General features: G+C 40.6%; 1 protein-coding gene across 2 annotated transcripts in view; it reads left to right on the top strand.

The window, feature by feature from the left end:
- The first annotated feature begins 3,213 nt into the window (after positions 1 to 3,213).
- LOC150083700 (suppressor of lurcher protein 1-like) overlaps positions 3,214 to 23,394 on the top strand; it is a 72,881-nt gene continuing 52,700 nt past the window's right edge. For both annotated transcript variants that reach the window (XM_090377444.1, XM_090377443.1), the window contains exon 1: positions 3,214 to 3,556. The gene's annotated coding sequence lies outside the window, so the exon portion shown is untranslated. The remainder of the gene's footprint in view (positions 3,557 to 23,394) is intronic.

Raw genomic sequence — 23,394 nt, forward strand, 5'->3', positions numbered from 1 at the left:
GAAGGATGAAGTCGTGTTTGAGAAGAGAACTTCCATTCTTATTCATTACCCCAATAATATTTAACAAATGTGATTTTCAAAAATCAAGAGAAAAAAAGTAATCAAGAGGAAATAATCAAGTATTTAAGGAAGAAAAGACTTTTGAATGTCATTGAAGGATTGTGCTTATGAAAAAGTCGTTTTCTTTAAATTCGCTTATTCGAGAAGGCTTTTTTTAATTAAATTTGTAAAATGGAAATTCTGAAAATAGATTTTGTATAACGGATTTACTTAAGAGAGAGAGAAAAAAAAGTATATTATAATAAGTGATTGGGTTAAGAGAAAATGAGATGTCTAATAAAAGATTATTGGATATCTCATTTTCTGTAATAGATTTCGTTAAGTCGCGGTTAAGAGAAGCCGATATCACAATAAAGGCATTTGCTAAAAGAAAATCATGTCACAATTAGGGAGTTGGTTAAGAGAAAAATATCATAACAAGATTGATACTGATACTTTTAAGTTTGATGATGTTTTCCACTTTTAGGGGATTTAATTAAAAGGAAAAACCAATATAACAGAAAACTTTGTTATGAGAAAATGTATCAATTTCTATCGAGGGAGTTGATCATGAGGGAAAAAAAATCATTATTTTAAAGATTTTCCAATTTGTAATTGAAGACGTGGAATTTGAAATCTTGAAATGAAGCTTGAACTGATAGAAAAATCACATTCTAAAAAGAGAATTCATAAGAGAAAATGTTTCGTTTAAATTTGATTAAGAGAAAAAAATTATGTTGTAACACCGGTTAAATAAGAAATGTAATGAATCCGATGTGGCAAAGTTCTATTAACAGAAGATGTGACATCTAACGAGGGAGTGGATTAAAATGAAGAGTCAATGTTACGAGGTAAACAGTTAAGAGAAAACAAGATATTTTAATTGCACGGGATTTAAATAAGAAAAACCGCATTGATAAAGAATATATATAGAACATTTCCTAACTGGATTTTGTCAAGAGGCAAAGAAAAGGAATTGATTAAGAGAAAACGTATTTTCCAGCAAGAGTGCATATGCATTCTTAGAAACAAGTCGCATGGGACAGGGTCAGGGCTGTAAAGCAGATTTAGAATTTACAATATATTGCTGTTGTTTGAACTGGGTGAACTGGTTAAGAGGAACTTGTTTTTGATTTACCGACTAAGCATGTTGCTCTTTAAAAGAGAATTGTAGAAAAATTTTAAGAAGAAAATTGGATGATTAAGAGAATGCGAATTTCTGACAACAGACTGGTTAAGAGGAAAACTGTTTATTTGATCCAAAACAATTGGAGTTGGAGATAAGAAAAATTACACAAACGCTGTTCACCACCGACGGCGTTTCTCCTTAAAAGTAAGAGTCCGGAGGCGTCCATTATCATCAACTCCGACAGCGACCCCCGCACTCTCGATACGAATTCTCGTCACCGGCAAGGAGAAAAGGTCGCGGATTTAATGAATCGTGAAACTTGAATGAATTGCGACGTCCAAGACCCACGGGACATCCTGTCGACATATCTTCTGCCACTATTGCCACAGGATCGTGAAACGCGGTTGTACGCATGCGCCCAAGAGGTGGGCATTTTCCGTGGATCATCCAGGCGACTGTCCCCGGGGAATATGCGGTCGCATTTCACGATGACTTTGGTTGCGTTTTATATCGGCGGATTCCTTTATCGGATTGTTCAAACGCGCAAAAACAATCAGATTGATTGAGGGGTGGATTCGTCCTCCTCTTGGTTTGGGTTTCCCCAACAATATTACAGACTGACTTCGTATTTAATAAAAAGCTGGAATGGCTAAGAAAATTCCAACTGTAGTTTAATGAAAGCAGAATTAAGAGAAAAGAAAAAAAATTTTAATTCTACATTTAAGAGAAAATATAAATTTAAAAAAATCGAATATTAAGAAAAATTTTTAAAAAAAGAACTAAAATTTTAAAATGAAAGAAATAGTAAAAAATTCTGATTTCAATTGTTTTAAATATTTTAAAAGTTTTTTAAAAAAATTGCAAAATATTTTTGCTGTTTTAAAATTTTGTTTAAATTTTTAAATATGTAAAAACATTAACTGAACAAAATGTTTAAAAAAATTACACTTAAGAGAATTATAAATTGAAAGAAATCAAAAATTAAGAAAAATTTTTTAAAATAGAATTAAAAATATTAAAGAATTAAAAAATTTTAATTCTATTTTAAAAATTAGGAAACAGCAAAAACATCCAAATTTAAATTTTTTTGAATGTATGTTTTGAAATATTAATAATTGTTTTAAAATATTTTTACCCTTTTAAAATTTTTATAATGTAAAAACATTTAAATGAACAAAATCTTTAAAAAAATTTTAAAAAGAAGAAAAGCAAATCGAAATTCGAATAAAAAGCAGACATTTGAAAAATTGAAAATTAAAAATCGCGTTAAGAGAATTGAGGAAAATTTTAAAGAGCAAAATTTCCCGATTTTTTTTGTAATTTAAAAAAATTGAAAATTTTTAAATTTTAAAAATAAAAATTACAAATTGAAAAGATAAGAATTTTGAAAATTAAAAAGTAAAAATGAAGATTGTAGGAATTTTTAAAGAGCAAAGTTAGTTATGCTCTGCAGAAGAGTTAACCTACTATAGGCTACTTATGTACAATGCAGCTTTTGTAAAGAATTTACCTTAAGAGGGTTAAGAATTAACCCTTAAGAATTATTAACCTTAACCCTCTTAAGAAAATAAAGCATCAAAAATGTCTCCTCCTCTAAAAAATGATCAAAAATGGAAAAATATGAAATCAAATGCAACGTGTTGGGCAAAACATAAATCATGAAGATGCGCAGAAAATTGCGCACAAGTGAAATCTCTTCCCGGCACATCTATTGGCGAACTCGGAACGCACGTCCCCGCTATATTTAGCCATCGGAACGCTGTCCTGAAATAAGCGCAACGGATGGAGCCTTACGGTCTCTTCGGAGGGCGATTATCAGAACGCTGGCGATCCGAGACGCCCCCTCTTCGAAAGCGTCCGAAATGTTTCATAACCCGCCGATGTCGACCAATTAGACGTAATGGCCGACTGCTACTCTCTGCCGCTTTTAACCCTCGCTTGCAAATTGCCGTCGCATCAGCGCCCCCAAGCGGCCAAGCGGTTCTCCAGAATCCGTAGAAGTTTGGCGGCAGCCAGTTTCCGCAGACGTTCGTGGGAACGAACGAAGCGCGCGCTCTTTCTCGGACTCGGAGTGGTCGGAAGGGTGTGAGGGAGAGAAAGAAGAAAAAAATCGTCTCGGGGAGGGGGAGTCGAGTACGCGGGTTATTCGCGGATGTGAGGAAGCAAATGTGGCACTTTTCTTGAGCGAGGACAGGCGTTTCGCTCGGTGTGTGTGCATTCCCGCTCTCTCTGTCTCCGGAGCGGAGCGGTATGTGTCGCGATCGATGAAACCCTCCGCTTATAGTTTCCGAGACCGCCCGCTCGAGGTTTTAATGTCGAAAAAGGTCGGGTGGCGAGGATGGCGCAGCTGCACCTTCTCTGTCCAGGACGAATCCCCCGCTCACTGAGGTAAGTCCGATCTCCCGCTTTCTTCTGCTTTTCTTTCAGCGTCTGTGCGCAGACGAGACGTCTGAGGAGTCTTTCGTTTGGTTTCCGGCAGCGTTGCGTCCTTTGAAGGTACGAATAACGAAGTACTGTTAAGCCTACTTTTTAATAATTGCTGCATTCGCTTCCTCCTTTTCCACTTTAATTTTGGAGGAATAAGAGAGCGGCGTCAACTGAGATTGCCATCCGCAATGCATCATTCCTCATTCCAAACGATTTGTACATCCCCCTCCAAATAAACACATTCTCTCTCTCTCTCTCTATTTCTCAATTTCTCTCTTTCATTCACTTTCTCTCGCTTATTCCATTTCATCTCTCTTTCTTTCTTTTTATTTGTGTTTCTTTCTCTCTTCCTCTATTTTCATCCCTTTTTCTATCTTTCTATTTCATACGACTTTCTTTCTCTCTCCCTCTCTCTTTCTCTTTATGTCTTTCTCTATGTTCATACTTCTGTCTTATTCAATGCATTTTTTCTTTCTCTTTCTTTCTCGCTTATTCCATTTCCATCTTTCTTTCTTTCTTTTTATTTGTGTTTCTTTCTCTCTCTTCCTTTTTTTCATCTCTTTTTCTATATTTCTATTTCATGTCTTTCTTTCTCTCTCTTTGTTCGCCTTTCTTTGTCTTTCTACATGTATTTCTCCTTCTCTCTTTTTATCTTCCTGTCTCTCTTTTTTATTTCTTTTTTCTCTCTCTTCCCCCTCTAGTTTCATCCTTCTTTCTATTTCGACTTCTTTCTCTCTCTCCTTTTCCATCTCCATTTCTTTCTCTCTCTCTTTCCCCTCCCTTCATTCGTTCACTCTCTTTCTTATTCTTTCTCTCTTTTGCCCAATGTACTTTTCTATTTTCCCCCTGGCCTTCATTTTTCCAGTCTTTCTCTCCTCTCTCTCACTCCTTTCTTTCTCTCCCTCTTCATTTCTTCTCCCTTTCTTTATCATCCCCGCGTCAGCGTAGTGGTTTCGCCCCTCGTAGCCCCTTTGGAGAGGTCGTAGTTAAGTTCCTGTAGGCGAATGGGGGAATTTGAAACGTGCTCTTCAATCGAGGCCTGCAGTTATCCGATCTGAGGCAGGAGTGGAGTTCCTCCCTTCAGTTATTCCAGGTTTTTCATCCCGCAGAACACTCCACTCGGTCGGTGAACACACTTCTACAGACGTAATAGACTTATGGAGCCGTTAACATATTTCTTTCTTCCACTTTCTTATTCTTATTCGTGTTCTTTTCCTCTTTGTTCGTCTGTTTCTCTCCCTCCTTTTTACTTTCTCCACTTCTTCCTTCTTTCACTTCTGCATTTCTCCCTTTTTCCATTTCCCTGCGGTCTCAAAGGGTCTGCACGCGCGTAATGATTAGCCTAATTTAATTATTAGGTGGTCCGCAACTTTTGGACCGCTAGTGTACGTAAATGTAAATGATCGTGTTTTGCCAAGCGACGGAACGCTACGCCGGAATGTTGATTCGGAAAATTGCTGGAAATGACCTTCCGTGTGCGACCGCCCTCGCTCGAAAAAGGAAAAAAAAAAAAGAAAGAAAAACCAAACGACATTTTGTTTTGGAAATGATAAAAGTTGGAAGTTGGACAAATGGGACATGCGCACAGGACGTGGAAGAAGCAAACGATAGGACGTGGGAGCGACAATGGGACGCTGTGACGTGGGCAAGAACAATCCTGTTGCCTCGCGGGGTTGCCGAAGAATCGCGAGTTGAAGCGAATAGCCGGAAGAAATAGGTTTTTTCGCCGAAGATGGCGCATGCGTAATTGGTGTGTCCTCTGACAAAGAGACCTAGCAGACGATGACATAGAGCGTAGGCGCTGCGAGTTTTGTTTAGTGAACGCCCCGAGACTTGGAATCTTTCGGCAACTTCTGCCGATTCTCCACCCCTTGTTTACTGAAAGCTCCGAGTCGGGACATTCGCTCAAATTGCAACTTTCATGAAATATTCTCTCTCTCTCTCTTTCTTCCCCCTCTCTGTCTTTTTCTTTTCATTTCTCTCTCTCTCTGCTTCTCTCTTTCTCTTCCTCCTTCTCTCCATCTCTCTTTTTCTTTCCCTCTTCCATTTTTCCTTCTCTAATTGTCCAGGAAACGAATGAGGATAGAGAACCTTTATTCTCCTTCTTTTTCTCTCTCTCTATCCCACTCTCCTTCGCTCTCTCTTTCCCTCATTTGATACTTCTTCATTCTTTTGTCTCTTTTGCTCTCTGTTGTTCACTCCCTTCTTTCTACTTCGCTCTCTCTCTCTCTCTCTCTCTCTCACTCTCACATTCATTCTTTCTTTCCATCTTTCTCCTTCTCTCTCATTTATTCATTTTATCTCTTTCTTTCCATTTCTCTGCATCTTTATCTTTCTTTCCGTATCTTTCATTTTCTTTTCATCTCTCTATCTACATCTTTCTCTATCTTTCTTTCCCTGTCTTTCATTCTTTCTGTATCTTTCGCTTTTTCACGTTCACTCCTTTATCTTTCTGCTTCTCCCTCTTTCTTCCCGTCTCATTCTTTCTTTCTGTATGTATCTTTCTTTCTTCCACATTCGCTCCTTTTTTATCTCTATCTTTCTCTCTCTGTGCTTTCGTTCTGTATTTTTCTTCGTCTTTCTTGTTCTGCCATTCATTCTTTCTCTCATGTTCATTCTATTTGTATCGTTCCCTCTCTCTCTCTCTCTCTCACGTTCATTCTTGCTCTGTCATTCGTTCTTCCTATATGTATCTTTCTCTCACACGTTAATATTATCTCTGTCTCTTTCTTTCCATCTCTGTATTTCTCTAATTTTTCTCTCTCTTTCTCTCTATCTTTCTATTCGTATCTTTCTCTCTGTGTTTCTCTTTTCTGTTTCTTTCTGTTTGTCTTTCTTTCTCCTCTCCTCTCTCTTTCTCTTTCATTCTCACGCTTCTTCGTTCTATTTATAGTGTCATCTTTATTCTTTTTTTTCTCTCTCTCTTTTAGTCCTTCTGATGCCCTCTCTTTCACTCTTTCTTTTACTCATTTCTCTCTGTTTCGTCTCTCTTTCTCTCTCTCTCTCTTTCTTTCCATCTCAGTCCTTTCGCTCACATTCTCTGTTTCTTTCCATCTCTCTATCTACCTAGCTCTCTTTCATTCTGTCTTTCCCCTTCTTTTATTATCTTTATCCTTCCTATTTTAATCCTTTTTCAGTCTTTCTCACTTTCGTACTCTATCCTTCACTCATTTTTCTTTTTTCTCCTCTCTCTCTCTTCTGTTTCTTTCTCCTCTCCTTCTCTTTCATTCTCTTTCTCCTCTCCTTCTCTTTCATTCTCATTCTCCTTCGTTCCCTTTCTACTGCCATCTTTGTTCTTCGTTGTTGTCTCGTTCAGTCCCTCTCTTACCCTCCTCTTCCTTTCACTCTTTTACTTTGTTTCTTCTCTCTTTCTCTACATCTCACTCCTTTCTCTCACTCTCTGCTTCTTTCCATCTCTCTATCTATCTCTCTCTTTCCCCTTCTTTCATTATCTTTATCCTTCTCATTTTTCCATCTTTCTGTCTTGCTCACTTTCGCGCTCTCTCTCTCTTATTACTTGATATTTCAACCATCTCGTTCTCACAGCGTCTTCCTCTGTCACGTGTTCCTCTCACAGGTGATCCCCCCCTCCACCCGCATCCAAAATTGGTGATGATCTGCATTTCGGTATCGATTTATCGATGCGATCGTAGAAATCAATAATTTTGCAGATCGTGTTTTGTGAGGGGCAGCAGACGACAGCTGTCGATAAACGTGTTAAACACATGGCGCACGCTCCATCCGAAATATGTAACCGAAACTCTCATCATCACCCTGCTGTATATAATCGCAGCCCGACATCATCAATCATTAATGCGCAGTCCATCCCCCCACCTCCCCCCCACCAACCACGAAATCGGTACACATTGATACCAACCAATCATCATTTATAAATGCCCTAACAGCAGACGAAACGTTTACCAAAAAATGTTATAATTTTCTTCGTCTGCAATGTTTGTCCCTCAGCTCTTCTCTCTCTCTTGAAAATCAAGAAAAGAATGATGGAATTACAATTATTCGTACAGATTAATGAAATTCGATTTTTAGAGAAAAAATCCGTCTGTTATCTATCCCACAACTCCTTTGAAATTGCGAATAACTTCGAGTAAAATAGTGGTGCGGATGTCGTCTGTGGCAATCATTTACGCGAAGATGTGGCACGGTATCACCACCTACCGACAAAGTTTTCAACATCTTCGCGAATGAGATTAAGTAACGTCGGGGGGGGGATGAAGAATGTTTCTCGTAAATTTAGTGTCTCTAGCACTGTTTTACTCGAATTTGGTCCTCTCTCAAAACTAATGTACTAACATAAAATATAATCTTTCAAATCAATAGCGTGATGATCGTTTTTTTTTTTTTTTCCAATTGGAATATTAGATAAAAATTTTAGAAAAAAAAAGGAAAAAGTCCATTTAGAGAGAAAGAGAGAGAAAGGGTTTGTTATTGGGAATTTTAGGAGATCGAGCGGTCGATTAGATGCTTCTATTTTTCTGCGCATTAGCGGCTGCAGCGCCCTCTACAGGCGTGTTCGTTATTGCGAGGATGGGCGATGTTTGGGGTTGATGACGATCGAGTTGGAAAATATTGGCGGCGCAATTACTGCGGCGCGTGTACATCGTGCGGCTATTACGGCTTTGTGTTTCTGCCGATGTCGCGCGACTTTCGATTGCCGATAAGACAAAATTTCTTCTGTTAGCCGGCCCCACCCCTTCGGCCCATTAAGCGCGAGATCGTAACTCACCCTCCGTGTCAGGGTGGTTTCCGCAGATTGCCCTCTTATTAATCGACCCTTCTAATGCCCGTCCGACCGCCTAATCTTGGGCCACCAGAAGAGCTGGCGGGAAAAAAAAGGAGCGCTTTTGAGGAGCACGCGCCTCGGTTGTGGGCGGGAGATAAGCGTGGGGAATCGCGCAATAAAGGGAACAATGGGGGGAGGGAAACGATAGCTGCGAAGGAAGGGCGATGTTTGAGCTCGGATTACAATCGGTTGGTTCGTTACCCATAATGCACCGGCACCTGATGGTTAAGTTGCGTTCCAAGTGGGAAGAACGTGAGCGGCGATTTCGACAGTCAACAAGTTCGGAGCAGCAGCCGCTCACACCCCCGTCAGAGCAGGTTCCGACACGGGAAATTCAAATGCGCTCTCGGCCCCATTAAGTGGAAATGGCGAAGAACCTCTCTTTTCGCGGAAACTTCCTCTGTCAGCAGCGGATTCATCCTTTCTTTCTCTCTCTCTCTGTCCACTACTTGTCTTTCTCTCTCTTTTTCTTCCTCTCTTTCTGGTTCTTTTTAAATTTTTACTCCTCTGTCTCTCCTCTCTCTTTTTGTTTTCTTTATCTGTCTCTCCGCTCCTTTCTCCTTCTGTCTCTGTGTTAACCCTCATCTCTCTTTCTCAACTTCTCTGGTCCTTTTCTGTCTTTCCTTCAACACTCTGTTTTCTTCTCTCACACTCCATTTCTCTATTTTCATTATCCTTGCTCATCTTCTCTTTTCGCCTTCTTTTTCTCTCTTTTCGTCTCTTTTATTTTTCTTTTCTCTCTCTCCCTATCTTTGTTTCTCTGTTTTCATTTATTTTCCCCTTTCCTTTTCTCTTTCTTTTCTGCCTCATCTCTTTTTTCTCGCCCTTTTGTTTTTCCCTCCTTTCTCTCTCTCTCTCTCTCTCTCTCTCTCTCATCTCTTTTTTTCTCACACACTCTTTTTCTCTCTGTTTCCCTCCATTTACTCTGTCTTTGTTCTCTCTTTTTCTCTTCTCTCTCTCTCTCTCTCCATTATACGTCTTTCCATCTGCTCTCATCGGCTGCAAGCAAAGAGAGCAGATGGAAAGACGTATAATTTTGTCTCTCTTCTCACTTACTCTCATCTCTCTTACTCTCTTTCACTCTCTCTTCGTTATGGAAAGAGATGGAAAGCAGAGATGCTTTCCATCTCTTTTTCTGTCTTCTCTGTTCTACTTTCTGTCTCTTTTTCTATTTTCTCTTCTCTCTTTTTTTTCTCTCCACTATCTGTGTTTCTCCTCGTTTCTGCCTGCCTTTCCTCTTTCTATTTCTCCATATTCTTTCCCCTATCTCTTCTCTCTTCTCTTCTCTTCTCTTCTCTCACACACACACACACACTATTTCTTTCTATCTCGGGGTCTCTCCATATTCTTTCACCTAACTTTCTCTCTCCTCTTCTCTCTCTCACACGCACTATTTCTCTCTCTCTCTCTCTCTCTCTCTCTCTCTCTCTCTCTCTCTCTCTTTTCATTATTCGGTCTTTTTCATCTCTTTTTCTCTATTTTTTTTCTTTCTCGCTCTCATGCTCACTTTCTTCTATTTTTTCTCTCTTCATTATCTGTCCTTCTCCCTTTGCTCTTTTTTTTCTCTCTTCTCTCTCCACTATTGTCTTTTCTCGTCTTATTCTCCCTCCATATTTTTTCGCCTATTCTTTGCTCTCTTCTCTTCTCTTCTCTCACACACTATTTCTCTCTCTTCATTATTCTGACTTTCTAATCTCTTTTTTCTTTTCTTCTCGCTGTCATACTCTCTTTCTCTCTCTCTCTCTCTCTCTCTCTCTCTCTCTCTCTCTCTCTCTCTCTCTCTCTCTCTCCAGTATTTGTTTGTCTTTTTCCTCTCTCTCCCCCTCCCTCTCTCCACTGTCTTATTTCTCTGTTTTCTCTATCTCGTTTCTTTTTTTTTTTCTTTCTTTTTCTTCTTTTCCTCTTTTGTATGCATTCAAATTATCTGAATGCGTAATTATTCTTCCCGACAATAATCTGCATTTCGCTTTTCGTGTCTGCGTATCTTCAACAAAAATGCAACATAATGCGCATGCGTTCACGTGACATCACGTATCGTCATCTACCATCACATATGCTTATCTTGCAAAAGGACCTTGCAACACAAAAAAAAAAAAAAAAAATTCAAAACAAAAGCGTGTTGAAGACTTGCCACAGATTGCACTAATTTGCTTTCGCAAAGGCGACTACGATGGACTGCAACAGTATTTAAATTCTATACAGTGGGACCAACTGATGATGTTACCAACAGCAAATTCAAAATGGGAAGCATTCAAAGAACTTATCTTGGAAGCTACTAGGCTTTACATACCAACTAAGAAATATTGTTCAAGGTTTAGGCCAAAATGGATGTCAGATGAACTAATGAGACATGTGGCAGAGAAGAAAAATGCATGGGATACTTACAAATTAACACATGACACAGAAGCCTATGATAGATACAAGTTGATATGCAACCAAGTTACAAAGGAGGTTAGGCAGGCGAAGGCAGATTACGAGAAATCCTTGGCAAGGGATGCAAAGAAAAACAGCAAAGAGTTCTTTACTTATGTAAACTCTAGAAGGAAGGGGATGAATCAGATTGGTCCACTTGAGATCGATGGGTCAACTGTTGATGACCCTGCTCGGGTGGCTAACAAACTCGACATTCACACATGAGGAGTTATTCAGCGAGGGGAATGCCAGAGGTGTATCCAACTCAGGCAGTAAGCTAGAGAATCTTGTAATAACTGAGAGCAAAGTGGAGGAGAAATTGTTGAAGATAAACACAAGAAAGGCACCTGGGGTGGATGGGATCTATCCAGTTATATTAAAGGAAGCAGCAAAGGAAGTAAGCAAACCCTTAGCCATAATTACGAGAGCTTCCTTGGACTCGGGGGAGGTACCCATGGACTGGAAATGTGCAAATGTGACCCCAATTCACAAAGGAGGATCAAAGGCTGACACAAGTAATTATAGACCTGTGAGCTTAACTTCTGTTCCAGGAAAATTAATGGAGGCACTGGTTAAAGAAGCACTGCAGGATCATTTAGACAAGACTTCAGTTATAGCTCGGACACAGCATGGTTTTGTTAAGGGGAAGTCTTGCCTGACCAACTTGATTGGATACTATGATGCAGTCACAAAAGAACTGGATGCAGGGAATAACTTTGATATTATATACTTGGATCTTAGAAAGGCTTTTGATACTGTTGCACATGGAAGACTGCTACACAAATTGGAGCAGTGTGACATTGGAGGCAAATTGCTGCTATGGATAAAGGGGTGGTTGAGGGGGAGAAGACAGAGAGTGGTAATCAATGGACACTGCTCGTCGTGGACTAATGTTATTAGTGGAGTCCGTCAGGGTTCAGTATTGGGTCCACTATTGTTTTCTGTATTTATAAATGATATTGATGATGGTGTATCAGGCTTAATGTCCAAGTTTGCAGATGATACGAAGGTTGGCAGGGTTGTCAAGGACACTACTGACACTATGCTGCTGCAACAGGATCTGGAAAGGTTGAGCAGATGGGCTGAGAGGTGGCAAATGAAGTTTAACATTGACAAATGTAAAGTACTACACATGGGAAAAAGCAACCCCAGAGCAACGTATCAACTCTGTGGTACTACACTGACAGTGGTAGAGAATGAAAGGGACCTGGGGGTGCTTGTGCAGGCAGTTATGAATTTCTCTGAGCAGTGCAGACGGGCTGCAAGAGTAGCTCATGGAGTATTGTCAATGATATACAGGAATTTTTCCAGCAGGATAAGGAGGTGATTATTCCATTGTATAAGGCAATGGTCAGGCCACACCTAGAGTACTGTATACAGGTCTGGAGGCCTCATTTCAAGAAGGATGTAGAGCTGCTGGAACGAGTACAGAGCAGGGCAACAAGATTAGTGAATGGAACAAAGGGGTGCTCTTACGAAGAAAGGCTTAAGTTTTGCAAATTACAGTGTCTGGAGACTAGGCACCAGCGAGGTGATCTGATAGAGGTGTATAAAGCCTTGAATGGTTTGAGCATGCTCAGTGCTGATGGGATTCTTTCTCTTGCTCAGAATAACCACCTGAGAGGGCATAAATTCAAATTGAGGAAAGACAGATGTAGGATAGACGTGCGGAAATTTGCCTTTAGCCAGCGGGTGGTTGGTTGGTGGAACAGACTTCCATCCCTTGTGGTGGAGGTTGATAGCCTAAATAAGTTTAAGGCTCAGCTGGACAGGTATTGGAACGAACAGAGGGGTGAAGTGGAAGTGGGTTTTTTTTTTTTTTTTTTGGGTGATGCTCCATAAGCTTGATTTCTTGCATCAAATGCCTCTACTAATGCTAATGCTAATCTCAACCCAGACCACTAAACATGACTTGGAAGAGAATCCATCGGCTCCCAAGAAACCAACCTCACAACCCCTCCCCCACTCTGTTTTTGAACTCACATTGAATTACAAGATGCCTAATATTTTTTTCTAGTTTTTTTCCACTTCGTGTATACGTAAAAAAAGGAACGCTCTCAGTACGGGATACAAAATTAGAAATACCTGCCTAAGTTCGATATATTCATTTCAAATTATTTAGGAAGCGTGTCTATCACCTCAGGCTTCACAGTTTGACGTCTATTCAGTATTTTGAAAAAGGTGGGACTCTTTTCATTCTTTCTGGCCAATTTTTAATCGATATCGCCTTATTGTACACTGCACTACAAAAGTATGCGGACACTCCCGTTTTCATAATCCGTTGTGGCTGAGGATGTCTGGAGAACAACGTTTGTAGGAGGCTAGGAAGCCAATATTCCCACCTGATATTTTGCTTACATCAGAAGCAAGTTGTAGATACTGATTGTGATGACACACCATCTACGGACGCCATCTATTTATCGCTGAACAAGTCCTCGACATAGTTTACACCGATACTTGTGTCACCTCCCTTTTCCCCATTCGAGGGAGATGCTCGAATATCGAGATGTTTAAGTACCTAATATTTTGGTAGGGCAGTGTATATAAAGTGGCGTTATCTTGATTTTCGATGAAATAAACTTATTCTTGATATGTCTTAAATCAAGCTCTTCTGTTGCTACCCTCAAGTTTGCTCAAAACAGGAAGGTTCATTAAATCTTTTTTTTTTTTTTCTTTTTCTTTTAACATTCGTTTCTTCAGTCTTTTGCAGCAACCCATTTCTTTCTTCTTTTCTTTTCTTCGCGACAGTCTGGAGATTTATGAGTTGTTACATTATTTATAACGAGGAAGAATGTAAGATGCGGAAACTTCTGTTTTGTAACTTTGCACAAAAGAGAGTGAAGAGTGAGAGAATGAAAGCGTGTTCGCCCTCGGTTTCGAATCTAATATTTTAGAAATTCCTTCATATATTTTAGTTGCAGTAACGTGAATAATTATTCGGTTAACTACTCACTGTTTTATTGTAAAGCTGCAATACAAAAAAAAAGCTGGTGAACAAAACGACTGTGTTCATTTGGGATACAAAGTTTGAAACACCTGATGAAGTCAGTCGTAATGAGCAGTAAAGAATTTTTTTTTTCTTTTTAATGAGTTAAAAAATACGTACATTGCAAACTGATGAAGGTAAAACTGCGTAGCTTTTCTGTCTATTTATCTCTTTCTCCATCTCTCTTCTTCTTTCTGTCTTGCTAATGCATCTTCTGCTTATATTAGGGATACAAAGCTTGAAATACCTGATGAACTGAATTGCAATGAGCACGTACGAGATTTTATTTTTAATCAGCTAAAAAATACGTGCATCGTAAACCAAGAATGGTAAAACTGAGAAGATTTTCTCTCTCTCTCTCTCTCTCTCTCTCCACCTATCTAATCTATCTTTTTCCTTCTCACTCTCTCTTGTTTGCCTTTCTCATTTATCTTTCTGAATCTTTTTCTTTCTTTCTTTCTTTCATTCTTCCGTGCCCCTTTTTTTTCGTTTTTCATCTTTTTCTTTCTCTCTATTTTCCTCTCCCACTTCTCGTCTTTCCTTTTTTTTCTGTCTTTCCATCTTTTCCTTTCTCAGTTTCTTCTTTCTTTCCTTCCCCCATGTGTCTCTTTCTTCTTTTTCTCTCCACATTTGCACTTTATTTCTTTCTTCTGTGTTTCTTCTCTCTCTCTCTCTCTCTCTCTCTCGCCTTTGTTCTTTCTTTCTTTTCCCTTTCCCATTCTCTTTATTTATCTCTGTATTCTTTCACCCTCCAACTTTTGTGCTCTCTGTCGCTCTCTCTCTCTCCCTCACATATTTTCTCTCTTTATCTTCCACTTTCTCTCTTTCTCTCTCTCTCTCTCACACACATTTTCTCTCTTTATCTTCCACTTTCTCTCTTTCTCTCTCTCTCTCTCACACATATTTTCTCTCTTTATCTTCCACTTTTTCTCTCTCTCTCTCTCTCTCCACCTATCGACTCTATCTCTTTCCTTCTCGTTCTCTCCTGTCCGTCTTTCCCTCTTACACTTTCTGAATCTTTTTCTTTCTTTCTTTCTTTCTTTTATTCTTCCGTGCCTTTCTTTTTCGGTTTTCATCTGTTTCTTTCTCTTTATTCTATTCTCTTCTCCCCACCTGTTGTCTTTCCTATTTTCTGTCTTTCCATCTTTCTTTCTTTCTCCCGTGTCTCTCTCTTTCTTCTTTTTTTCGTCTTTTTTTCTCTTTCCCAATTTCATTTTATTTCCTTCCTGTGTCCTTTTTTCCTTTCTTCTTCTTTTGTTCTTTCTGTTTTCTTTCTTTTCCCTTTCCCATTCTCTGTATTCTTTCACTCTCCATCTTATGTGCTCTCTGTCTCTTTCTCCGTCGCTCACTCTCTCCCTCACATTTTCTCTCTTTTTCTTCAACTCTCTCTCTCTCTCTCTCTCTCTCTCGTCCGTCTTTCCCTTTTACTGCTTTCTGAATCTTTTATTGTTCCGTGCCTCTCTTTTTCGTTTATCATCTTTTTCTTTCTCTCTATTCTCCTCTCCCACCTCTCGTCTTTCCTATTTTCTGTCTTTCCATTTTTCTTTCTTTCTTTCTTTCTTTCTCCTGTGCCTCTCTCTTTCTACTTTTTTTGTCTCTCTCTCTCTCTCTCTCTCTCTCTCTCTCTCCCATTTTTTCACTTTATTTTCTTCCTCTGTCCTTTTTTATTCTCTTCTGCTTTTATTCTTCCTGTTTTCTTTTTTTCCCTTGCCCACTTTCTTTATGTATCCCTCTGTACTCTTTCACTCTCCCTCTTTTGTGCTCTCTATCTCTGTCTGTCTCTGTCTCTGTCTCTCTCTCTTTTTCTCTCTGTCCCTTTCTCCCTCCCACATCTCATTTTATCTCTCTTTCTTCTTCCTCTTTCTCCTTCGCACACACACTCTCTCTCATTCTTTCTTTCGCTCTTTCTCACACATTCCCTGATTTCTCTCTCTCTCTCTCTCTCTCTCTCTCTCTCTCTCTCTCTCTCTTGCTAAAGCAATTTGATTATAAATCAAATGCAACTGTAAGACGCAAATGATTAGAGCAGGCTGCTGCCTGCATCTGACTGCAGACGACATTTTCTGCCTTCGTTTGGGACACAAAGTTTGAAACACATGAAGAAGTTGAGTCGTGATGAGCAGCAAGGGGTTTTTATTTTAAATCATGAACTTTTCTGTCTATCGCTGTTCTTCTTTCTGTCTTGCTAATGCGTTTCGATCATAAATCAAATCCAACTGTAGAACAAACGTTTGCAATATTTCGCACAACCAAAAGAAAAAAAAATCATTAACAGCAGACCGCTACCTGCATCAATCTATAACACTGCAGACGACTTTCTGCCTAGAGGAGATTAACTCTTCTGCCTCCTTATCTCTGACTCTCAGCCATGGCTGAAGAGACTTATCGGCTTATCTATGGGGTCTTTTACGTTACAGAAACACAAAAAACATGGCGTTGCAAATGCGTCCCCAAACTTTTGTCGGAACGCCCGGCCTTTATGCGACAAAGGCCAGTAAACAACTTTTCCATATAAAAATGCCAAAAAGTGGTAATGCCGAATAGTTTAACCTTTCTTTGAAAATAACCTCTGAAGAAGGTCTTTATTTATGCACTCGAAACGTTCGTTTCCTTTCAGTTCTTTCGAGCACGATAATCTTTATATAATTTTGAAGTTTACGTATTATCTTCGTATGTAATGCATTTAAAATCCGAAAAGTGGTAATACCGAATAGTTTAATCTTTCTTTGAAATTAATCTCTGAAGAAGGTTTTTATTTAATGCACTCAAAACGTTTGTTTCTTTTTAGTTCTTTCGGGCAGTTTACGTATTATCTGCGTATTTAATGCATTTAAAATGCCGAATATTTTTCTCTTTCTTTGAAATTAATCTCTGAAGAAGGTTTTTATTTATGCAATCTAAACGTTTGTTTCTTTTTAGTTGTTTCGGGCAGTAATCTTTGTAAAATTTTGAAGCTTACGTATTATCTGCGTATTTAATGCATTTAAAATACCGAATATTTTTCTCTTTCTTTGAAATTAATCTCTGAAGAAGGTTTTTATATATGCACTCTAAACGTTTGTTTCTTTTTTTCTTTCGGGCAGTAAACTGTAAAATTTTGAAGTTTACGTATTATCTGCGAATTTAATGCGTTCTTTTGGCGTTTTTGCCGACGAACAAACACATTAACCCCAATTTTGTTGGATGTTGTTTGCCGTCAATAATTATACATGCAAATTGTGTTGCGTTAAATTTTTACGGCGGTGTCGGTGTCGATAGACGGACGCAGTGCTTCGTTGGCTCGCATTTTTCCATCACTCTCCATCACCTTGTGTTTCTAACTGCTATTAAGTCTTAATTTCGCCATAAGCTTTCGTCTAACGACCGCTTATTCCTCGTGGCGTCTTTTTACGGCCACTCGACTCGGATATTAGCTCGCAGATAAGACATCCGGCACATCTTGGGGCGTGGTTCTTTTGCCGGCCCCTTTTGCCGGTTGCTTTTGGCTGCGAAGAAACTACAGAGCGGAACAATGGTAGGGGATGCGGATAATGAGAGCGAACATTGTGCGCACATGTTCGCTATCAATCACGGCGGGGGTCGCTATACGATCAAGTTGTACGGTAGATCCGCTGCTCGATCCGAATGTCTCGTGAATGAGGGGGAAAGATCCGGAATAAGTGCCCGGCTTAATAAAGAAGTCAATAAATGGGATTGCGCATACGAAATCACTCTCCGATTGTTTAAGTGTCACAACTCGGCGACCCTGCTCACATATTTCAATGAGGTCCGGGGCTCTGTTTATAAACTGCACCCGGAATTCAAATGGATCGAATCCTACCAAGCCCGCTCCTCTCTCTCTCTGTCTATCCACCTGCCAATTATATCTCTCCCTCTCGCTCTCTCCTGTCCGTCTTTCTCTTTTACTCTTTCTGTATCTGTTTCTTTCTTTCATTCTTCCATGGCTCTCTTTTTCGTTTTTCGTCTTTTTCTTTTTCCCTATTTTCTTCTCCCACTTCTTGTCTTTCCTTTTTTCTGCCTTTCCATCTTTCTCTTTCTCAGTTTCTTCTTTTTTTTCCCTTCTTTCTTTTCCCCCGTGTGTCTCTTTCTTCTTTTTTTCGCCTTTTTTCTTTCTCTCTTGCACTTTATTTCCTTTCTCTGTCTTTCTTTTTTCCACTCTTCCCGTTTTGTTCTTTCTTTCTTTTCCGTTTCCCATTCTCTTTATTTAACCCTCCATACTCTTTCACTCTTCCTCTTTTGTGCTCTCTCTCTCTCTTTCTCTCATACACATCTCATTTTCTCTCTGTTTTTCTTCCTCCTTTCACTCACTCTCATTCTTTCTTTTGCTCTTTCTCACACACATTCCCTCATTATTTCTCTCTCTCTCTCTCTCTCTCTCTCTTTCTGTCTATTATTCTCCTTTTCTCTCTCTGTTTTTTCCATTCTTTCTGTCTGTCTTTCTCATTTGTCTGTCTCTCATTCTTTGTCACTCTCTCTCTCTCTCTCTCTCATTCTGTTTATTTCTGTCTCTGTTTCTCTCTCATTTCGCCAACGGACCCGTTAAACCGAAGTCCGGATCTCCTTCGAGCAGAGGTGCTGCCCCCTGGTGTCAATTCGTGTGCCGCCGCGGTGAAAACTGGCGTTCTGTTCGGAATGCGCCTTCTTTTATTTGCAAACAGCGCGAGGTCATCTGTCTCCTTTTTCTCCTGTTTTGTTTATTTATGTTTTTTTCCCCTTCGCAGTCTCCTCTTCTTTCTTTCCGCTTCACTTGCCTTCCGAAGTCGCGCGAGGTTTCAATTAAGTCTGTTCCTTCTCTTCTCTCCCCCTTCCCCCCGCAAATGGCCCCCGTTAATTGCCGGCTAAGGAAACGACGGCGGTGGTGCCACCTGGTGGAAGCGCCACATGCAAACGCCTTGGTGGTGTTCGGAGATCTGTTGGAAGGGGTTTCTTGTCGGAACACCGCAGTTATTTTGACCCCAGACAGTGGTCGGCCCCCGTGGTGTACGAGTGCCCTGTCGTTGATCTGTCGAAAGGCGGGTCGTTTGCTCCTTTCTGATTGGCCGTTTGCCTTCCCGTTATTTGTGGTAGTCGTGAGAACTGACACCAGGGGCGCTTCAGTCAATAAATTGTGAGCTTTTCGTACTGTTAATTAATCTTCGTTTTACCTCGTGGGTTTTTGATTTTAATTTTAATTTTTTTATTTACTTTGCAATGTTTAGTCGCGTGAAGAGTAAAATTATTTTAATTTAATTTTATTCTTCTCGTTTTACGTATTTTTTACTTATTTTATGCTTTCTTACAGATGCTGTAGTTATTTTTTTAAATAAAATAATATGAAATAAATGATAAAAATATAAAAACAATTAGTAGAATATAAATAAATAAATAAATAATAATTAATAATTACAATGAATAAAAATGAATAATAAAATTTAAAAAAAGGTCTTTAAATCAGGGATTTTCTACACTTCCCATTCTTTCACTCCACCCCCCCTCTCTCTCTCTCCCTTTCGAAAATTTCGTCATTATTTCTCTTCCTCTCTTTCTCTCCCTCTCTTTTTTATGTCTGCCTATTTCACTCCTCTCTTCTTTTCCTTCTCTCGTTTTCTCTCTCTCTCTCTCTCTTTCTCTCTCTCTCTGTCTGTTCGCCTCTTTCCATTTCTGTTTTATTCTCCTCTCCTTTTCTCTCTCTCTCTCTCTCTCTCTCTCTCTCTCTCTCTCTCTCTCTCTCTATGTCAATTTATTCTTTTCCTTTTCTCCAGTTTCTTTATTATTCACTCTCTCTTTCCCTTTCTCTTTTTATATCTCTCTCTCTCTCTCTCTTTCCTCCTTTCTTTGTACTTCTCTTTTGTTCTCTCTGCTCACTGTCCTCCCCTTTCTCTTTTTATCTTTCTCTCTCTTCCAATCTTTATTCTTTCCATTTCTCTTTTTATCTCTCTCTCTTCTAGTCATTTTTTTCTCCTCTCTTCTTTTCAGTTTTTATTCTTTTTTCTCTCTCTCTCTCTCTCTCTTTCTCTTTGAATCTTTATTCTTTTTCTTTTTCTTGATCTCTCTCTCTCTCTTTCCATTTCTCTTTCTTTCTTTCTGTCCTCTCACTCGATTCCCCCTTCTTTCTTTCAATAATGTTTATCTTTTACTTCTCTTTTTCAATCATTTACATTTCCCCTTCTCTCTCTCTCTCTTCTTTATTATTTCCTCTCCCCTCCTGCTAGTTTTCAGTGCCCTCTCTCTCTCTCTCATTCTGTCTTTTTCTGTTCATTTCCCACGTTCTCCAAAGGCATTCAAACCGCGTTTCTGACTATAATCTCGATACCAGAACAAGCCAAAAATCTCGTTGGTTTTCACAGCTCCTGTCCTCCACACCCCCCACCTCCATAGATTGACGATGAGAAGTGGGGTCCATCCCTTCAGCGTCTTCAATTTCCACCCCCCCCCCGGCTGCAGTGACGCATGAACGCCAATGTGGTCCACAAACATCCTACGAAATAACTTCCGAAAAACGTTTGGTGATGACCCCGTCCCCCTCCCCCCCCCGCCGGAACAGCGAAGACGGAGGAGTCGCTTATAAGTACGTAGAAACGATTAGTGGAAAGAGGAATCACCCCCGGTTGCTATGGCAACCGGGACTGTTGGCAAAGTGCCAAAAAGGAAAAAAAAAAAAAAAAAAAAAAATTTGACGAAGTGTTGCAGCGAAACGAATACCACCCACTCCGCACGCATCTCCGGTCGCAAACAAGCGATATATGAAGAGGACACCTCCAATAACGACATGTTTGAGCGGATCTGTGTGGCGGCAGGAAGCAAACCCCTGGGGGTGATGATGACGTCACTTCGGAGGGATGCTCCAATAAATGTTCTCACGCACCGACTTTGGTATCGCTCCATCCGGGCGGGAAAGAGACTGACACGAACTCTCCGACATTACAATGCGATCCCCCCTCTTCCTCCCCCTCCCACAGTCCCTCGGGTTCCTCCTCCTCTTCGATTCGCCGATGATCTCCATCGAGCAGTTCGCGGAAGAGAAACGGTTGAGAGCAACCCCTCGGATGACTGTTTCGCTTCGATGAGGGGGAGGGGGAGGGGGGATTATGCCTCGAAGATGCGACCTTCCGCGCATATTTGGGGTTGAAATTACGGACAGGTTTTGGTGGGGAAGAGTTCCCTGAGACCCACGGAGAGGTTGGGGAAAGGAGGGATTCCTCAAGGGGGGAAATGCAGAAGAGAAATTAGTTGGGGATTATCGGAGATGAACGGGAGGGTGGGAGAGAGAGAGAGAGAGAGAGAAGGACAGAGAGAATGAGAAAAGGAGAGAGAGAGAGAGAGAGAGAGAGGTTAGAAAGAGAGATAAATAAAAATAGACAGAGAAGCAGATTGTAAGAGACATAGATAGGTAGAATGAGAGACGAATAGTGAGATAAAGATAGAGAGGTAGAAATAGAGAGAAAGGGAGAGAGAGAGACACACAGAGAGACAAGTGGAGAGAAACAGAAAGGGATAGAAAGAGAGAGCGACAGAAACAGATTGATGGAGATACACGGATATATATATATATATATATATAGAGAGAGAGAGAGAGAGAGAGAGAGAGAGAGAGAGAGACACAGAGAGGGGGGGGAATGAAAGACAGAAAGAGACGAAGATAGACATACAGAGAGAGAGAAAGAAGAGTAGAGAAAGATGGAGATTATTTTATTTTAAACATGAACACATTGCGAAGATGTTTGGAAAAATCCACTTGTGCATTGTGGGGGGAGGGAGGGAGGGAGAGAGGGGAAATAAAGTACGGACAGGTGCAGTTACAGGGGGGGGATAATGAATGAATGAACGAATGACTAAGACAGAAGGGGAGAGGCAATGAGTAAGAGACTGGGAGAGAGAGAGAGAGAGAGAGACGGAAGCTATGAGAAAAGAAAGAGCAATGAAGGGAGGAAAGAGTGAAGGAAATAATTCAACTTCGATCAGATGCATTATGGGCAGTCACGCTTAAATCAGCCACTTTCTCTCTCTCTCTCTCTCATTCCCCCTCTCGTGCATCCCCCTCAACTGAAGTGCATTTTTATTTTCCACCGACAACCACATTTTAAAAACCTACATTTTAAGCACTCTTTCCCCTGCCCCCACCTCCCCCGAAGGGGCGCGTCCAGCCCGGCTGCGTTATCTCAGAGGAATCCACTTAGCGAGTAATGGAATTTGAGCGAGCCAGCTTGGGGGGGGGAGGAGAAGGGGCCCCGCGATTGTGTGTTTTGTTATTAGTGCCGAAAGCAATCAATGCGCGAGCATCTCATTTCCGCTTCGAACGAGGGAATTTCGTTCCGCTGGAAATCGTCCAAGCACGCGCTTAATTTACGGGGGACGGGGGGACAGCGCTGGCCGCGGTTCCTTTTGCCCAATCGATGTCGGCCGTATTCGGAAAGGGTGGGGCGGACGCGGAACGAGAAACCCAAAAGACACGACCGACAATCGCGTTCCCCTAATGCAACGCGGCGTTCGTTTCTTCCCTCCGCAAAAATCGGTCCGTTTCGTTCTCGACCACGCGGTCCCCATGACAACGCCCGAACAGACGCGTATTTCGTGTCACGTGGGTCTGTTTAGCTTCGACGATCTCTAGGGCGATATTGGCGCGCTCGGACAACGCTGTCCGCTTTTTTTTCCAACTCATCCCCCCCCCCTGACCCGACCTCCGGCGAGCGGAGCGAATCAATTGAAACTCGTTTCACCATCCGACAATTGCTGTCGGCGAGTGGCGATCGGCACAAGGTAAACATGTCGACCCCCGCTAAGGTAAAGTTGGCAGAACTGCTGCGGAATGTTGACGTCGTTTGTGGGCAGAAGAGTCTCCAGTGTTGACAAATGTCATTTCTTCTCGTACTCCGACAGGAAGTTGCTATTCTTACGCACTTCCGGTTTGTACTTTGTTTTCGATAAATTGCGCCTGGAAACCGACTCTATTTCCGGAATGATGAAAAAAATAATAACGAATAAATTATTTCCCCTTTTTATTTTTTTTTTATTGTTAGTATATTGTAAATGCAGTTGTACACTGCCCTACCAATTTATTAGAGCATCCACGTTCCGATTTTGGCACGTCTTCTATCATAAGGAAAAGGAAACAGCCCGTGACGTATTAGATCACGTGGTACGAGACACCTCTAAGAACAGCTATAATTCTTCGATGGAGTTTTTAAAGGTGTCTCGTGCAATATGCAGACGACATCCGTGATCACACCAGAGGAACCATCGCTCACAGTTGTACAGCTGGAAAATAGTGAAGGGCTCAGCGGAGTTCACGCATGTATCGACGCAGACAGTGTCTAAAAGAACATGGATTTAGCGTGTATTCTCTAATATTTTGGTAGGGCAATATATTCGTTATATTGAGAGAGAGAGAGAGAGAGAGAGAGAGAGAGAGAGAAGAAAAGAATGAGAGCAACAAATAAATAAATAAAGAAAGTGGGTGAGAGAGAGGGGAAAGAGAGAAAGAAAGAGCGCTATAGAGAGAGAGAAAGAAAGAGCGAGGACTCTAGAAAAAAGAGAGAGAAAGAAAATGAGAGACAAAGAGAGCGATTAAAGAAAAGAGAGAGAGAGAGAAATAGAAAGAGAATGAAATACAGCAAAAAGAAC

This window comes from Mastigoproctus giganteus, chromosome 7 (genome assembly GCF_048544385.1).
Source record: "Mastigoproctus giganteus isolate SK-2022 chromosome 7, ASM4854438v1, whole genome shotgun sequence".
Lineage (NCBI taxonomy): Eukaryota > Metazoa > Arthropoda > Arachnida > Uropygi > Thelyphonidae > Mastigoproctus > Mastigoproctus giganteus.